Source organism: Lissotriton vulgaris, chromosome 1_1 (assembly GCF_964263255.1).
Source record: "Lissotriton vulgaris chromosome 1_1, aLisVul1.2, whole genome shotgun sequence".
In the NCBI taxonomy this organism is placed as follows: Eukaryota; Metazoa; Chordata; class Amphibia; order Caudata; family Salamandridae; genus Lissotriton; species Lissotriton vulgaris.
The window spans coordinates 165,651,750-165,669,717 of record NC_141685.1 but is presented as its reverse complement, the minus strand read 5'-3'; positions in this window follow the sequence as shown (position 1 = coordinate 165,669,717).

The window sequence follows — 17,968 nt, the reverse complement described above, 5'->3', positions numbered from 1 at the left end:
AAAAAGTGAACAACATATCATCAACAACCTGGCTAATGACGCAAAACTAACTATACTACCAGCCGACAAAGGAGGTGCATTGGTGCTGATGGACACATACTATTACGACCAAAAAGTGGATGAACATGTGTCAAACCAGGATACATACTTACAGTTGCCCTCAGACCCAACAACAACACTCCAAAAGATGCTGGAAGGAATACTACAAACAGCGAAACATAATGACAGTGTGGATGATCAAACAGTATCGTTTCTCACTGAAAAAAACCCAAGAAGACCACGATTGTATATGATCCCTAAAATTCATAAACACCCCACCAACCCACCGTTCAGACCCATAGTTTCAGGGTGCTGGTCTATTTTTGACCCCCTTGGACAATACATTGACCATCACTTGCAAAAATTCGTTCAACAGTGGGGTTCATATATCAGGGATACAACTGATTTTTTGAATAAATTGAATTGGATCCAAGAAGGATATCAAACCCATTGGCTAATGTGCACCATAGATGTGGTTGCACTGTATACTTCCATACCTCATGCAGCTGGTCTTGAAGCAGCAGAATGGGCACTACTGAAGTTGGAAGAAATATCAACAGATAAGAAATTGTTCCTATTGCAACTACTGAAATTCTGCCTTCACAACAGTTACTTTTCATGGAAGGATACATTCTATGCTCAACTGACAGGAACATCCATGGGCTTTGCTGGGGCCCCAGCTTACGCTAACACGTATATGGCTCAATTCGAGTCACAAAGTGTGATGAGTTGAAGAGAATGGACACATGTAAAGTTTTATTGTCGCTTCATAGATGACATTTTTTTAATCTGGGATGACACACAGGAAACATTAGAACATCTGATCAGAACACTCAACCAAGTAGAGACAAGAATACAATTTACACATAAAATAAGCAATGATGTAATTGATTTCCTAGATGTCAGAATCACAAAGACAGACAATGGATTTGACACGGAACTGTATACAAAGATTACGGACCGAAACAGTGCACTCAGTTACAATAGCTTTCATCCAAGGAGCTTAATAAAGAATTTACCACTATCTCAATTTATCCGTATAAAACGCATATGTTCCAACACGCAAACATGGGAAAAATCTCTGGAAAGACAGGTTCAAAAATATGAAGAGAGAGGATACCCGAGACACATTCTACAAGAACAAATACAAAAGGTATCAGAAATGGACAGAACAGAACTATTACAACCACGACCCAAAATTCAACAAAATAGAATGGTATTCGTGACAAAGTACACAACTCAATCGCATAAAATCAGAAACATCATTAATAAGAGATGGGAATTACTATCTCTGGAACCAGATTTTCATGGATTGTTTAAGGACCTTCCATTACATGCATACACCAGAGGGTTGAACCTAAAAGAAAAACTGAAGCTCAAACAACAACCACCATCAACCATACCTTATAAAGGAACCATCTGCTGTCATAATTGCATTAATTGCAGCAATGTAATAATAGGAAATTCGTGTACCCACCCAACATCGGGTAAACAGATCAAGTTAAAACACACAAGTGACTGCAATACACAGAACGTCGTGTACGGAATCAAATGTCCGTGCGGTAAGATGTACATAGGAAAGACCGAGCGCAAAATAAAAGTGCGAATATCAGAACATAAAAGCCGAATTCGCAACAATTCTTTGACCTCACCACTGGTACAACATTGGACTCAAGAAAAACACAGCATTTCTCAACTGAGATTTCTGATTCTGGAACAGGTACCCTTAAAACAAGGAATCAACAATCATCAAAAATTACTACAACGAGAACTGTTCTGGATCAAATACCTAAACACTGTGACACCAATAGGTCTTAATGACAAGTATGATTTAGCATGTTTTCTGTAAGGATTTTAATGAACAATAAGAGATGTACCCTATAACCAAGCCCTGATGTATAGAAGAGAGGTAGTAGCAACTTATTACCAAACTGTTTAGTACCATGAAATGTATGTATTCAACTGAGAAATGCATGTATAAGATACCTATAAGTGTAACATGAACAGTGAAGTAACACCTCACATTATTCAATTTGTCACAACTAACACACAGAATAATAGTTCCAACCAACCTTTTTCAAATGAGGTGGTTTCGTTACCCACCAACTTACTAATCGCATAACAGCGACAATAACATTTAATTATATAACATCTGAAAGAACACCAAGCCATACACTGCATCCGTTTAAGAGATAGACTAATTGAAGTCAGAGTGCTTTATTATGACGAGCTTGGCTAAACATCAATAGAGCGAGCTCCGCCCCTAAGAGTCAGGTACCATACGTATAAGAAGTATCATTCACAAATGTTTTCGAGTTGCGGAGGTCAACGTCATGTAGGATAACTGGAGCTCGGAGTTGTGTCTTAAAAAGTAATAACGCTGAACACAGAGCGAATTCTGCCCCTAATAGTTGGTTACCAAACGTAAAAGTTGCAACATCTATAATGGTTCGGTTTTTTTGGTGGTCAGAGTCGTGGTGGTGAACTAGGAATTCAAACTTGAATAACGTGATAAAAACCAAAATATGAAAGGAAGCTCGAATGTCAAACATTTAAACATAGACACCGATTGTTAACATGGGATTCATTTGTTTTAATATGAATTACACCTTCACAAGATGGCGCATTCTTAAACCAAGTGTAGAACGGCAATAGCCAGAAGTCCGTTTTTTGTTACTAGTTCAGCGGACGCAACCTGACGTTTCACGGAGTTGTTTTAAACCCGGAAACAGAGACCACATCATGGTCAACCAGATTGCGGTTCTTCAGACAACGGCCGGAGGTTTTCATCATAGGTACGTTTGGCAGTCGAGGGATTGTTTAGTTTTGTGGCGGTATAAAGATAGAGGCAGTTATAAGCAACGAAGGGTGATTTATTTATACTTATGTATCTTGACGTTGTAAATACGTGCTGATAACGGAAGACAAGGTAAACACGGCTGGGCACCGTGATTTATTTCATTTTAATCTGGTAATCACGTTATTGCTAAGTGTGTTTTGACGGCTAAGAACGAGTGGTGGCAATTTGAAACGCAGGGTGATTTACTAACACCTATGCACCTTGCTATTGTAGATAGGAGTCGACATCGCAAGACAAGCTAAACACGGCTTGGTACCGTGATTCATTCCAATTTTTACAACAGATTAATTAGGCATTAAGACACTATTGTGGTTTATCTATTACAGACTCTCGAGGCACAACAGTATAAGGTATGTTACCTAATCAGTGGTAAATACAAGACACGTATTAATCAGTGGCAAATATAAGACACGGACTAAATAAGAGTAAGACATTAAGACATTCTCTGTTTATTATTTCAGAAGCACGTGAGACTATAGTTAAAGGTATGTAGGGAATCATGAGGTTGGCATGTTAAAATTCATCAGAACAGATTGTAATATGGATAATCACAGAAGAGTTTGTGTTTTCATTCTGAACAGAAGTAGAGTGATCAAATTGGAGTTCAGCTATTACACGGCACACACCTACTACAACAAGGTATGCATTTTATACAGTTACATACATAGAGAACCCCCGCAATTAAATGACAATACACTTACACCATGTTTTTTTACTTTCCTTTTCACAGACACAGCCCCTGATGAAGGCACACACGAGTGCCGAAATGCATTGGGCTCAACTAAAAATTGTGAACTAAATGTATTATACTATATGTGCCAAGAAAAAATGTTGATAAGCATGGCTAATATGAAAATGCACTAAAGAAAACGTTAGTCAGAATATTGTCTTGCAAATGTTTTATAACCAATACAAAGTTTATATGAAGAAAAAAATATAAATATGAGTTAAAAAAGAATAAAATATCATTTGAACAGCATGAGATATACCTGTGGTTTAAATATAGTTTAAAAGAAAAAGAAAACAAAGGTGCAAAAGCACTAAGTGAACAGTGCGCGATTGGGTGGATACCCATTTCCACCATAACAAGCAGCTGTATAGGTGGCAGGCAGCAGGAACGAAACAAAACATGTGCCCGATAAATCAGGGGGCAACCATGTGTATGCTCTATCGTAACAGACAAAATAGGTACCCTTAGCTGCTAGGAACGAAGGGGAAGTCTGGGATGCAAAGACATACGTCTCAGTGCAGATACTCTTCCCTAACTGAGCTCTTGGATTCTTGCAATTACCTTGCAGACAGTAATGACCCTGATGGTGTACGATCCAAATCGTGGAAGATCTTTTCGCTCGCTGGTTCTCACTTAGACTAACTCCATATCCGGTTACGTTCCATCCAATATACGCTAGTGTCTCATCTCTCGGGATAGTCTCATAGGAAGTAGCTCCTCTAATCATATCTACTATACCCTTAACTAGAGCACTATTCTTTGGGTTGTCTTTCACAGAACGTAGAGGGTGGACTTCACGAGCATAGATGAACATCGTTCTGTATGCCCACACAGAACCATTATAGCTGAATGGCAGGACTAGGTAAGGAATACCTTTATCAGTAGTATGAGGCATAAGACCACACACCCAACAGTTTGTTGTGTTCACTACTAATTGGTGTTGGTGCAGAAGCTGAACGAAGGAGTTATTGACAAACTCTAATCTTCTAACGGACTCATGTTCAGGCAGAGGGTGAAAAGAATGTGAGAAAACAACGGGAGGAGCTTCGCGGGCGAGCAAGATGGCCGCGTAAGCTCGGAGCTCCGCGGACCCTCCGACCCTCCGCAAATATCCTGCAGGCTATCCTGTTCCACGATAGTGGATTTCGATTGGTGAAAGGTCGCAGACGCGGGAACTGCTTTCCGCCTCTAAATCCGTTGTTCCTAGCCGAAGCTACGTCGTGCTGAACTTTGTGCCAGGGATGCCCCATTGTCTCATGGGTAGCTGAGGATCGTGACGACGCGCCGCATGATTGGAATGTGAAGCGAGAACCTTCGATCCTTCCTGGCGGAGTGCACGTAGCTGCGGAGTCGGCAGCTGTTGGCCTGGCTTGTGTGCTGACTTCGCCTCGGTCCTACGCATCTGCCCACTTTGTCTGGGCTGGGTAGCCCTTTGTTCTCCTCGGATCCATCATGGCCGGCAGAGGGGACCCCGACAGGACGGCGAACAGAGGCGTTCGGAGGTCGACTCAGTCACAGTCGAATAAGATCGACCGTTATGCCCAGCAAAGGACATCGCCTTCTGTGGTGGCTCCTTCTAAAGACTCTCTACGCACGGGCTCGCCTGACGGCTCGGAACCCACTTTGAGCGACATCATGGGGGCCATCGCGGGCATCAGGACTGAGATGCAGAAACAACATGAGGTCCTGACACATAAGGTGGACACCCTGGCCATTGACCTCAACCTGATCAGGGCCGACTTGGGCAAAACCAATGATCGGGTGAAATCCCTTGATATTAAGACTCCCAGCCTGACTACCGATGTCTCAGACCTGCAAACGGAGGTCCGGGCCCTACGGTCGGTCAACGACCAATTCTCTAGGCGGCTGGAAGATTTTGAAGGGCGTGCAAGGCGACAGAACGTCCGCATCATTGGTGTACCGGAGGGAGCGGAAGAGGCGGCTGTGGACCTTTTTGTGGAGGACTTGATACAGACACATCTTTTCACCGGTTGGACTGAGTAACTTTTTCTCGGTGGAACGGGCTCATAGGATACCTGGCGGCCCTCCGAAGTCGGGTGTCGCACCTCGACCCATCATCGCCCGGCTCTTCAACTTTAGAGACCGGGATGTGATCCTTCAAGCTTCCAGGAGGCATGGGCCACTTAAATTCCAGAACGCTGAAGTGAACTTCTACCCGGACTTCACCAGGGCCGTTCAGAGACAGCGTCAGAATTTTGCGGGGTGAAACGGCGCCTTAGGGAAATGTGTTTCAAGTACTCAATGCTGTTCCCTGCTAAACTGCGGATCGAGTACAAGGGCAGAGCCCTGTTCTTTGACATGCCCGAGTCGGCAAGCGACTGGCTGGACACTTTGCTGCAACGTCGAGATGAGCATGATGAACACTCCGGAGGCGCTACTGGGGGCCTTGATCTCCAGGACTAGGTTCTGTTATTCCAACTCAGGCGGTTGGTGTTCTTGATGTCTGTGACTGCTAATGCCAAGGCTTTTCCATTTTCTGTTTCTGCTGTTTTCTACATGGAGGGTGCGGGAGGGGATTGCGGGGATTCCTCACTCCTCCAGGGTCTTTTTTTGTAGGTTAGTTTATGGGGCGACAGGCACACTGCTGGTTGGGGGGGCTTTTTAGTCTGCTGCAGGGGTGCAGGGTGGGGGGTGGTGGTGGGGATGTTCGTTTGTTCTTTCGTTTTTCTCTTTTTCTGACTCTTTGGCAATGGGTTGTATGTACTGTTCTGCTCCACTTGTTGTTGAGGCTTTTCGGGGTTGGGTGGGACCTGGGCCATGATGATGGGGGGTAGGAAATTGCAAGTTCTCAGTTGGAATGTCAACGGCTTGGGTGACCGTATTAAGAGAGGGATTGTGCTTCAGTTGCTTAAACGACATATGCCGGACATTGTTCTTTTGTAGGAGACGCACTTGGTTGGCAATACATGTAAAGCGCTTAACCGAAAAGGGTTTAAAATGGTGGCCCATTCAGGGTTCTCTTCGGGATCTCGGGGGCGGGTGTTCTAGTGCGTACGTCCCTCCCGTTTGAGATTGACGCTACTGTGATGATGAGAGGGGGCGGTATGCCGCCGTAGCGGGTCGATGGGAAGGGCGTGCCCTGACATTACTTTCAGTCTACGTTCCCCCGGGCCTACAGACTAGCACTTTCCAGGACCTTGGTGGCGCCATTTTGAATTTGCCCGCTGGGTTGTTGATTGTGGGGGGTGATTTTAACTCGGTTTGCTCCGGTTCCTTGGACCGACATCCGCCTAGAGACCTCCGTAGCTCCCAATTGTGGCTGCCCACCTTCCTTGAGACGCTGGGGTTGGTCGACAGCTGGCGACTCCTGCATCCCACTCAAAGTCACTATTCCTTCCACTCTGGCGCCCACGGTAGTCTTTCTAGAATCGACTACATTCTTACCCTGGCGGCTCACACGCTTGCGGTTTCCGAGGCCCATTATTTGGCACGGGGTATTTCTGATCATTCCCCGCTGTGGGTCTCTTTCGACTTTGATATTTTCATGTCGGAACGACCGCTGGTCGTCAACCCGTGGTGCTTCCGCAACCCCAAAACTCGTAGTCTCCTGGCCAAGGCCATCAATCTCTATTTCACTGAAAATGAGGGGTCGGTCACATCAGCCGCCACTTTATGGGAGGCATTTAAGACAGTTTTGAGGGGCGAGGCCTTTGCTCTTATAGCGGAAGCCCGTAGAGTTAGAGATGCCGATTTGGTGCGCATCGAGGCGGAGATTTTGGAGATGGACTCCCGGTTGGAGGCGGAGCCCGATCCTGCTCTCTTACATGATCTTTCCCTTAAACAGTCCGAGTACCGCGACCTCGCTACTAACGCCGCCCTTGTCCTGGCTAAAGAACAGCAGGGCCGGATTTACGACGTCGGCGACAAGGCTGGGAAGTTGCTGGCCTGGCTAGACAGGAGGGAGAGGGCCAGCCGTGTTGTACCCGAGATATTGGGGGAGGACGGAGTGGTGGTCACAGACCCCAGTGCCATTGCTGAGTCCTTTGCGGATTAATTCCGAGGGGTCTACTCTTCGAGGGCCTTCAACGTGCCTTGCTTTGGGATGGCCGGACCCGCATCGCGATCACGAAGCTTACGCTTCCGTGGTATGATGGGGGTATAGCGTTGCCGGATGTGCGCAGATACTATTGGGCCTCCAAGTTAGCGGCCATTAATCACGGTCTTTATGGTCCAGAAAACAACCCTGGATACGCCATGGATAGGTGGCTCCTGGGTGGTGGGAATTACTATAGGGCGCTCTACTCGAGGTCTCTAGATGGGCGGATGTCGGGTCCAACGAAAACAGTGGTCCATATTTGGAGGGCGATTACCAAGGCACAGGGCTGGAAAGGTAAACTGACCAGGCTGACCCCATTATACGACTCGGATATCCTGGGCAAGTTGTGGCACACCAAGGGCTTCGATAAGTGGGTCCTCATAGGCATCTCCAGGGTGGAGGATATGTTGTCAAGAGGCGAGATTAAGACATTTCCACAGCTACAGGATGAATATCAGTTAGGTGCCTCAGAATTTTTCCGATATGCCCAGTTACGCCACGCATTGCTTTCTGCTAGGCCGGAGGAGGGAGCGATCCCAGAGAGCTCCCCAATGGAAGATAGGGTGCTGGACGGCCATATGCCGGACAGCGCCATTTCCCTGTCCTATAAGAAGCTTATAAACGTTCGTACCGACCTCCTCCTGGGCGTGAGGGACCAGTGGGTGCGTGATAGGTTGGAAATCGATGACGAAGACTGGCAGAGTGCGGTGTCCTCCCCCAAGGAGGTTGCCGTCTCTTCCCGTCTCAGATTGGTGCAGCTTAAGATCCTGCACAGGGTTTACGTGACTGGCCCCCGACTTGTGCATATGGGCTACTCGGTCGATGGGCTTTGTCGCCGCGGCTGTGGTGCCCTGGCCACTTTTATGCACATCCTCTGGGAATGCCCCGCCATAGCCTCTTACTGGAGACGTGTGCATCTGATAATGGGTGAGGTGACTGGGGTAGCGGTTAATGCGGAGGCCAGGAGGTGCCTCCTCAACATCTGGGACCCAACGGACCACAACGTGGCTCAGACGCAATGGGTGACACTTGGCAACATGGTGGCTAAACGTGATATCGCTCAGAAGTGGGGAGCTTCAGTAGCTCCCAAGGTTGTGCAGTGGAAAGCCAATATGGATTGGTGTATGTTCAGGGAGAAGACGGTCTATGTTGCCAGGGGTAAACCCAAAAAGTGGCAGAAGTTGTGGGGGGCCTGGAATACGTACAGGGGAGACATCTGCATACCACCAGAACCTGTCTCGCTGGAGGAACATTTGTCGCCGTAGCCTGCGACACTAACTGCAATACGCTGTGAATTTTATCCTGTGTTTTCCTCCCTCCCCTCCTCGCTCCTGACCTTTTATCCGGTTTTCATACTTGTGTTCCCTATGCTCCCCCCTGCCCCCCAATAATGCCTCACTGATTTCATGTACTCCATTGCCTATCTCCTTGCGCCCTATCAGGCGCTCCTTTATCTTCTTTTTCTCTCTGTTCCTTATAAAAACGTAAAATCAACCTTCATTGTGCTGCTGCATTGATTCTTGCACTATTGTTCCCCTGCTCCGTTATGCGGCCTTGCCTCCGGGATGTCAGGCTGAATAGCTGTGTGCACTTTTTTCGAATAAAGGTTTTAAAAAAATTTTAAAAGAATGTGAGAAAACAGTAGAAGGAGGCATGGGCTGTGTAGTGGGTGTAAACGTCACTCGAAAAGAGAATAAAACATATCCTATTAAAAACATCATTACGCTAAGCAACATAAAAAAGCATAATATCAGAAAACGTTTTCTAGTCATCATTGTACACATTTTGCCTCTAAAATCCATTTCTTTGGCAGGTCTTTCCATCTCGAAAAACTCCATCCTCTAACCTTGCTGCTCACGGAGGTAGGGTGTTCCGTGCTAAGGAATGCGCTTGTCAGTCCAGGGAACTCCCAAGGACCAACCAGAACCGTCGACCTTGTGTCTTCGGCTTGCACTCCAAAGACTTGACGCCGCAACCCTACAGCTGAACCCGGATGGTGGTTCGAAAAACAAAAATCAAAATAGTTTCTCAGATGAGAGAGCTGCACTTTCAAAAATAGCAGGGAAAAGGAATTCTTATTTATTTGTCCATAGTTCTCGACCTCAAATTATAATGGCTTTTCTTTGGTAATGTCTCATCACAAAACAACAGGTCAGGTTCAGTAGTGTCCAATCGAACTGAAGATGGCACAGCTTCTTGCAGAAGATCGTCGCTTTCACGCTCAGAATTTGTCCCCATTAAACGTGCATCGCTGAAAGGCACAAAACGAGGCACAGTCTCAGTTTCAGAATCTGCAATACCCTCCTGGACCCACCGGTCGTACGGCAGAGGCAAAGGGACCCTCTTACAGTGTACGCCGTGGATCCAGTTCTTTTTTCCTTGCACTCGTAAAGCAGATCTCGTTGATAACAGGACTAAATAGGGGCCGATCCAGCAGGGCTGATCGTTCTTTGTCCGCTGAAAATTCTTGATTAGAACCCATGAACCAGGATCAATGACGTGTCCTGGATCTTCAGAAGCCTGAGGCAAAGTTTTGTGAATCTGTTGGTGTAAAACACGCAATTTAGCCGTCAAATCATACAAGTAATCAAGCAGTACAGGGTGTTCAATCTCGCTGAATTTTATCTGCCTCTGCACTCCCCATATGTTGGCCGGGCGACCAAACACGATTTCATACGGACTAAGTCCCACTCGTGAATGTACAGTCATTCTTGTCGACAAAAGTACTAAAGGCAAAGCATCAGGCTATTTAAGACCAGAGCTCGCTTGTATCTTGGCCAGTTTTAGTTTTAGCGTGCCATTATAGCACTCCACTAGTCCAGCTGATTGGGGGTGATTTGCAGCATGACACTTTTGATGGATTCTTAGCCCTTTACATACTTTCTTCATCACTTGACCCACAAATTCATTCCATTATCACTCCAGACCATTCTCGGCAAACCAAATCTAGGGAAAAACTCTTTGACAAGTGCTTTAGCTGTGGATAAGGCAGTGTTATCTTTCAGGGGATATGCTTCTACCCATCTCGAAAAGGCACAAACAACCACGAGTACATATTTCAGGTTGTTGCATCTCTCCATGTGAATGAAATCTAGCTGCAAAACCTCGAACGGGTACGTCGGAGGAGCAAAATGACCAGCTGGAGTTGGAGTTCCCTTACCAGGATTGTACCTCAGACAAACCATACAATTCTTAACCACATTCCCTGCACACTTAGGAATTCCAGCATTTTGCCATACTGGAGCCAACAACTTACAAATCCCATTCACACTGATATGAGCCATTCCATGCGCCATCGGAACCACTGCAAGCACAGGTAGCAACCATCGCTGATGCTCTGACAACTCAACCCAACAACCATTCGCATCCAATTTACCCGTACTCTCTCTCCACACACTCAACTCTTTCTCGGTAGCTACAGCTTGAATCGACTTTACACTCTCTATCGTATCCTCACACATTCCTCTATCCGGAACCCATCTCGCCGGACCCGCAACATACATTCGACTCATCACATCCCTTGCCAAGTCTTTCGCAACTTCGTCTGCAAACGCATTACCACGACCAACATCATCGGTAACCTTCAGGTGTGCACTGCATTTCATGATCGCAACTTGCAACGGCAAGGTAAGTGACTCCAGGAGCTCATTCACCAATTGACCATGCTGTATCTTTGTCCCGTGTGATGTAAGGAACCCACACTCCTTCCACAAACGTCCAAAACTATGGGCCACACCAAACGCATACTGGCTATCAGTATGTATGGTCCCTTTCTTTCCTTTTGACAACACACATGCTCTCGTAAGTGCAATCAACTCTGCTGCTTGGGCTGAATTATGTGGGATACGTGCATTTTCAACAATCTTATGCAAAGTAGTAACAGCATATGCCGCAGTCGTATCACCATTCGGAAGCTTGAAGCACGAACCATCCACCCATAAGGTACCATCACATTCAGCGAGAGGAGTGTCCCTAAGATCTATTCTCCCTTTCGTTTCTTCCTCTGTCCTGAGAAAGCAATCATGCTGTTCACCAACATCTGTCTCTATTGAAATCGGCAATAACGTGGCTGGATTCAGCGTATTGCATCTCTTAATGTGCACATGACTCGCTAGAAGTGTCAGCTCATAACCCGACAATCGAGCACTAGTTAAGTGCTGTGTCTTGGTCCTGTTAAGCAATGTATCCACTGCATGTGGAACCATCACGATCAGCGTATTATTCATCACCAAACCAGCAGACAGTCGAATAGAAACAGCTGCTGCAGCTGTGGCTCTCAAACAACTCGGCAACGCCCTAGCTACCGGATCCAAAGTCGATGAGAAATACGCACATGGAAGTTGCTTGTCCCCAAAAGACTGTGTCAACACTGACAATGCACATCCCTCTCTCTCAGGGACATAGAGTGTGAAAGGCTTACTGTAGTCGGGGTACCCAACACAGGAGCCGAACACAATGCATCACTCAATTCGGAAAAAAATTTCTGACAATCTTTGGACCACGGGAGGGGATTCGGTGTGTCTTTACAGGTCAATGCCACCCCCTTTTGTACCGCTTTTGGCCGCCATAAGTGTGGCAGGGTATGCTCAGACGTGAGTCCCTTGCTCACTTTACCACTGGATTCAAGCAAGCCGGGCTGAAGACGGCTGGAATGCCAGAAACCGGTCCTCGGAAGCTTGATTCCGGTCCAGGGAAGACATGGCTTGGCAGTTCGGGCTGGACTGTTCCCATGAGGCAGAGGGTCAGACTGATTTGCATATAGCCATGTCTGAACTGTAGTGGCAGAGTGGGCTAAAGAATGGTGATGGATTAAACCCAGATCTTTTGACTGGATGTGAGTGTTTGATTGATTCAGATGCTCCGTCCATCACCACCATCCGCTTTTGTACCACCAGTGGTTTGGCCCAGCAGAGAAAAATGTGCTATCCATTGCCTGCAATATGACGTAATACCCAAAAAGGCACGCACTTCTCTCTGTGTAATTGGCACACTCATTTTCGCAATCGCTTGAATTCTTTCTGGGGTCAATCTTCTTCCCTCCTTCGATAAGAGATGACCTAAGTAGGTCACTTCTTGTCGACAATACTGTAACTTTGAAGGAGACACCCTGTGATGGAAATCAGACAAATGACGCAGCAATGAAAAAGTAGCTTTCTTACAAATTTCCTCTGTATCGGCAGCAACTAACAAATCGTCGACGTACTGAAGAAGAGCAGCGCCATCAGGTAAGACAATCGTATCAAGTTGTATTTTCAAAGCCTGACTATAGATTGACGGACTCTCACAATAGCCTTGAGGAGCGTGTTTGAACCGGAAGCTTCGTCCTCTTAAACAGAAGCCAAAGATATCCCTACTCTCCTCGGCAATCGGGATGCTGAAGAAGGCATTCTTCAAATCAATCACCAAGAACCAAGTGGCCGAAGCTGGAATCATAGTCAATAAGGCAGTGATATCCGGAACAACTGGAAACTGTGGCACAACTATTTTATTCACCTCTCTAAGATCAATCACAAACCTGTAAACAGGTGGCTGAGAAGAGTCAGTACGTTTCAGAACAGGCAGAACAGGACTATTGCAAACGTTACCTCTTGTTTCTTCAACTACATCTTTCTCAATCAAATCATAAATGATCGCTAATAACGCTCTTTCACCATCACTAGAGATCCTATATTGGGGAATGCGTGGCATTTTAACGTTTGCTTTTAACGTCACAACATATGGCAGAATCTCCAAGAGACCCACATCGTTAGGACCAGTCGCCCAAAGAATATCAGGAAGAGAGGACAATTCTGTTGGAAGTTTATCCTTCGACAAATACTTCGGAGAGACCACTTTCTTACCTAGTGTAAGTTGTGCTCCCGAAGGAGAACAATACAGTGTCGCATACAATCTTTTCAACAGATCAAATCCCAACAAGTTCTCACCACAACCTGTCGTCAGAATAAGGGGAGCTTCGAATTCAAGAGGTCCAACAGAAAGGGACAAAGGATTAGAAATTGGGTTTCTAACTGGGGCGCCAGAAAAACCTACTGAAACGTTCGTTAAGCCAGACAAAGGTGCGCCAGGGAGTTTAGAGTGCATAATAGAACTCTTCATAGCACCAGTATCCGACAGAAAAGGCTCTGACACACCTGATGTAATCACTTCAACATAAGGTCCACTCTGATCTACTGGAACTGAAGCAACTCCCTCTCTTTGTCCATGGCTGTCCTAGCAATCATTATCGTCTACATTCTCACCTTCGATATAGTAGTTGTCAGCATAGTACTGAGTCGTCCTACCAGATGCACCATTCTGCTGATCAAAACTATTCATCGAGTTCTGTGGGGGAAGGGAACGCGCGTTCTGGGGGAAATTCCCACGTCCCCTACCTCTAGGAGCTTGCTGAACACCACGACCTCTTGCGCTAGAAACACCATTCATATGCTGTAACAAAATAGGGCAACTATACTTGAAATGACCCTCTTCCTTACAATATGAACACTGATTGGGGCCAACCAGAAAACGCTGTTGAGGAGACTCGAACCTTTGCGAGTTTCTCTGAAACTGCTGAGGCTGCTGATAATCACGCTGGTTATTACGGGGCGGATACGCTTGCTGTAAAAGTACCAAGGTCTTCAACTCTTTAGTCTTCTTGTCTGCTATATCCTTCTCGTCCTTATCCCTATTTTCGTAGTGCTGCGCAGTAGCCAGTATCTGTGCTGTAGAGGAAACGGCCCAAGAACTCTCTGAATCTTTCAATTTCTTACACAACTCGGGAAGCAAATTGTGCACAAACTTGTCAACAAACAACCGTTGACCACCTTCTGTACTCATGTCTTGACCACTATGGTCGATAAACGTCTCTTCAAACCTAGTGAAGAAGTCAGACACAGTTTCCTCTTTCTTCTGCTTACATGCAGACAACGTATCCCAATTTACACGCATCGCAGGCATGAAAGTCTTCATGTAAGTAACGATTTTACCAGGGAGGTCTGCTACCAAAGGCTCAGGTTTAGCACCACCTACTTGACTATCATTTGCAGCAGCAATATTAACCCATGAATCACCCAACTCTTGTGCATGATCTGTATGACAAATCAATCCCCATAAAGGCTGTGGAACAACATTCCCAAACAACATGTCTATATCGGCAAAATTCATAATACATGAATCTGCAGTCTGTGATAATTCCTTATAATACCCTGCAGGATTTTTACGAGGATCAGGTAAAGTCTGCTTAAGAGCCAAAACTTCAGCTCGCTTCCATGGAACATGTACCCAAACACGTTGAAAATGGGCTGGTGCAGCTACAATATTATTAACAGCATCAGCCTGAACGGCCTCTTTCCATACCGGAGGAACTTCTCTCATTGGATATTGTCGCACCTTCCTCCTAACAGAGGGGTCAGGCTCAAACAGCAACTAAGAAGGAGACTCACTCCTAAACGACAGCAACGTTGCAACTGCTTTTTCAACATCGGGACCCACAATAGTTCCCTTCGCAAACTCAGACTGTATATAGAACAACTCAGACGGAGCCTGTCCCACGTCATCATCTTTCCATTCTTCACGAAGGAAAGTACACACTTTATCGAAAACATATCTCTGCTTCGGTGCTTCCCATTGACGGAAGACATCCGTAACAGACTCTACATCATATCTTAAAGGAGTAGTAACCCATTTACGCGCCAAACGATCCAATATTTCTCTCTCTCGGGAATCAGGAACTTGGCTACGCACCTGTTTACGCTCCGATTCAGGGGTCGTACTATGCGACCCAAAGAAAGGAGACAAAAGACTAGTAACAGTGTTGGTCATTCTCTGTTGAACAGAAGGAAAGGTCAACAGAACAGGAGATAAAGCGGACTGAGAAAAGGTCAACGTAGGAGCAGTAGTAGGGGAGGTAGCAAGAACAGGTTAGAAATGTGCAGGAATTAAAGGCGGAGCAGGTAGCAAAGTCAGTGGCCCTTGAGAAGGCTGGACCAGAGGAGTAGGGGCCAACTGAAGAGGTGCTGGCGGCTGTAGAATAACAGGAGGCTGCACAACTGGAGGTTGCACAACTAAAGGTTGCGGAGTTGCTGTAGCACTCTGCGCATAAGGGGGTGGCGGACTCAACAAATGCGACATTAAAGGATCTTTCTCAAGTTCCTTCGCTGCATCTTGCTGAAGAAGCAGCAAAGCTGGATAGCATTTATCAATCACCATTTTACGTTGCCTGTGCAACTGCTCACTCGCCTGTTCTTCTTCATTATCTTTAAACTGCATAGCAGCTTGCATTATCGAGATACCGCTTTCTCTCTTATTTCTCTTCGCTAATTCAATTTTCTACTGTTTGGCTTACTTTCGCCATAAGCTGAAAGAGTCAAACATCGCCGGCCGGGCTTTCCTCCTAAACAGTTTAACCTCTAAATTATCTAGCACTTCTGCGTCAAAACTACCATATTGGGGCCATTTTAGGACACCATCTTTCCTAGTGTACCTAACCCATACTTCATTATACGCGATAGGGTCCACGCCGTGCTTCACATAGTGCTCATATAATGGAGTTCCAATTGGAGGAACCGGACAAGAGTCCTCCAATCGGGAATCCCTATTTAGACCACAACAAAACAAATTTCCAAGTCTGCTAAGACCAGGCATCTACGCTCACTAGTCTAGCTTCAAACTTCAAAGGATTATCGAATATGATAGTCTCGTGAATACACGAGTCCCTCGGCTATGGTACTTGCAAGTTCCAAATCAAATATCCCAAGGGGATACTCAAAACTAAGGAATAAACTAAGGACTGGGAGACGCTCCACTCATACTTAACTGAGGTATCGATGACGTCACCAGAAGACCCGTCTATCGTCTCGCTCTACAAATCGTCTAAGGCTCCAAGACAGGGTGATAGTCAGGGCAGCAGTCCTTCGTAGCCGTCGAAAAGCGGGGAACCTCGCAGCAAAGACTTTCGGACCACGACGACATACAGGGGTCGATGAAGTGGCAGGCCTTCCTCCAGAATTTTCACACAAAGCTCCTCACGATCATCAGGCTTTGGACCGGTACAGCTGAAATCGCTCCACGTTGGGCGCCAAATGGAAAACCGGGTTATTTAGAACCCAGCGGTGCCAGGGGACACACCCGAAATCTCCGGATTCACCTGTCTCAGAGTTACAGAAACGCAGCAACTTCTTGGTGACGTCAAAGATCAATTTACTGGCTGCAACCAGTAACAGAGGTCCACGAAGTACAATGGCTGTATATTCGTAGGAGACTGCTCAAACTTACAAAGCAAGTCATCCCTTATATACCAAATATTGTGCTTCAGGCAAACATTCCTTATTTACAGTTGACCAATCCCATGTGTACACGACAAAAGCATTGCATGACGAACCCACATTTCATTGTCTAGCCCACCATCATTTAATCGGCAAGACCCAACACTCTTCATCAGATAAACGGACGGACCCCTAATAAAAACGGGCACCTCCTCATCGTAAACAGGCCATAAAGAAAGGAGCAGAGACACGTGTGAGTAAGATTAGCCATAGTTGTGTGCAATAATGGGTTTATGGTAGGCTGTGCCTTGATCCTCAATCTCGACCAGCTGCTGGGAAAGGAACTGGCCTAACAGGTTTTGCTTCGGGCAACGGATTCAGCTTGCCCAGGTCACACAGAAGTCAGCTAAAGGTGTACGTGTCCCAAAGACTCGTTCGGCCTTAGTTATCGGCCTATGTGAGGGCAACCACAAATTCCTGTACATTTACATTTACATGGTGATCTCGTCACTTGAACATGACGAAAGCACTCGTATATATTATACTCGCCATTTTCGGTCTGCTGATACCAAAATCGTCATGATACGATGATGTTTATGAAACGGGTCCAGAATTCACGGAACCTCACAGGGGTCACACTTCCTCCAGATCACCAACGTATGCTGCATAAAACCCCCGCAAGGGCGCTGGAGGGATTCAGATTACTGTTGAAGTAGCATGTAGGTGCTGGATGTCCCGCCGGCCGCCATCTTAGGGTCAGGCAAGTGGTGGATTGTGCACCACGTCCACGAGTAGGCTCAAAACTGCACAGGACGCCCCAGCATACCTCCGGGCCCCCTCCGCTCACAAGGGAGAGTGCATACCGCCGTCGAGCTGACAATCAGCCGCCGCCACCGCCGCCGTCACCACTCACCGGTCGTGCCAGCCGCCAACTTGCCTCCGGAGACCCGGCGCCGACTGGAAGGGGACAAAGCAAGTTAACGGGGCTTCGAGGACACTGTAGGAGCCCACCAAACTGTGCCCCTATATTTTGCCGGCTC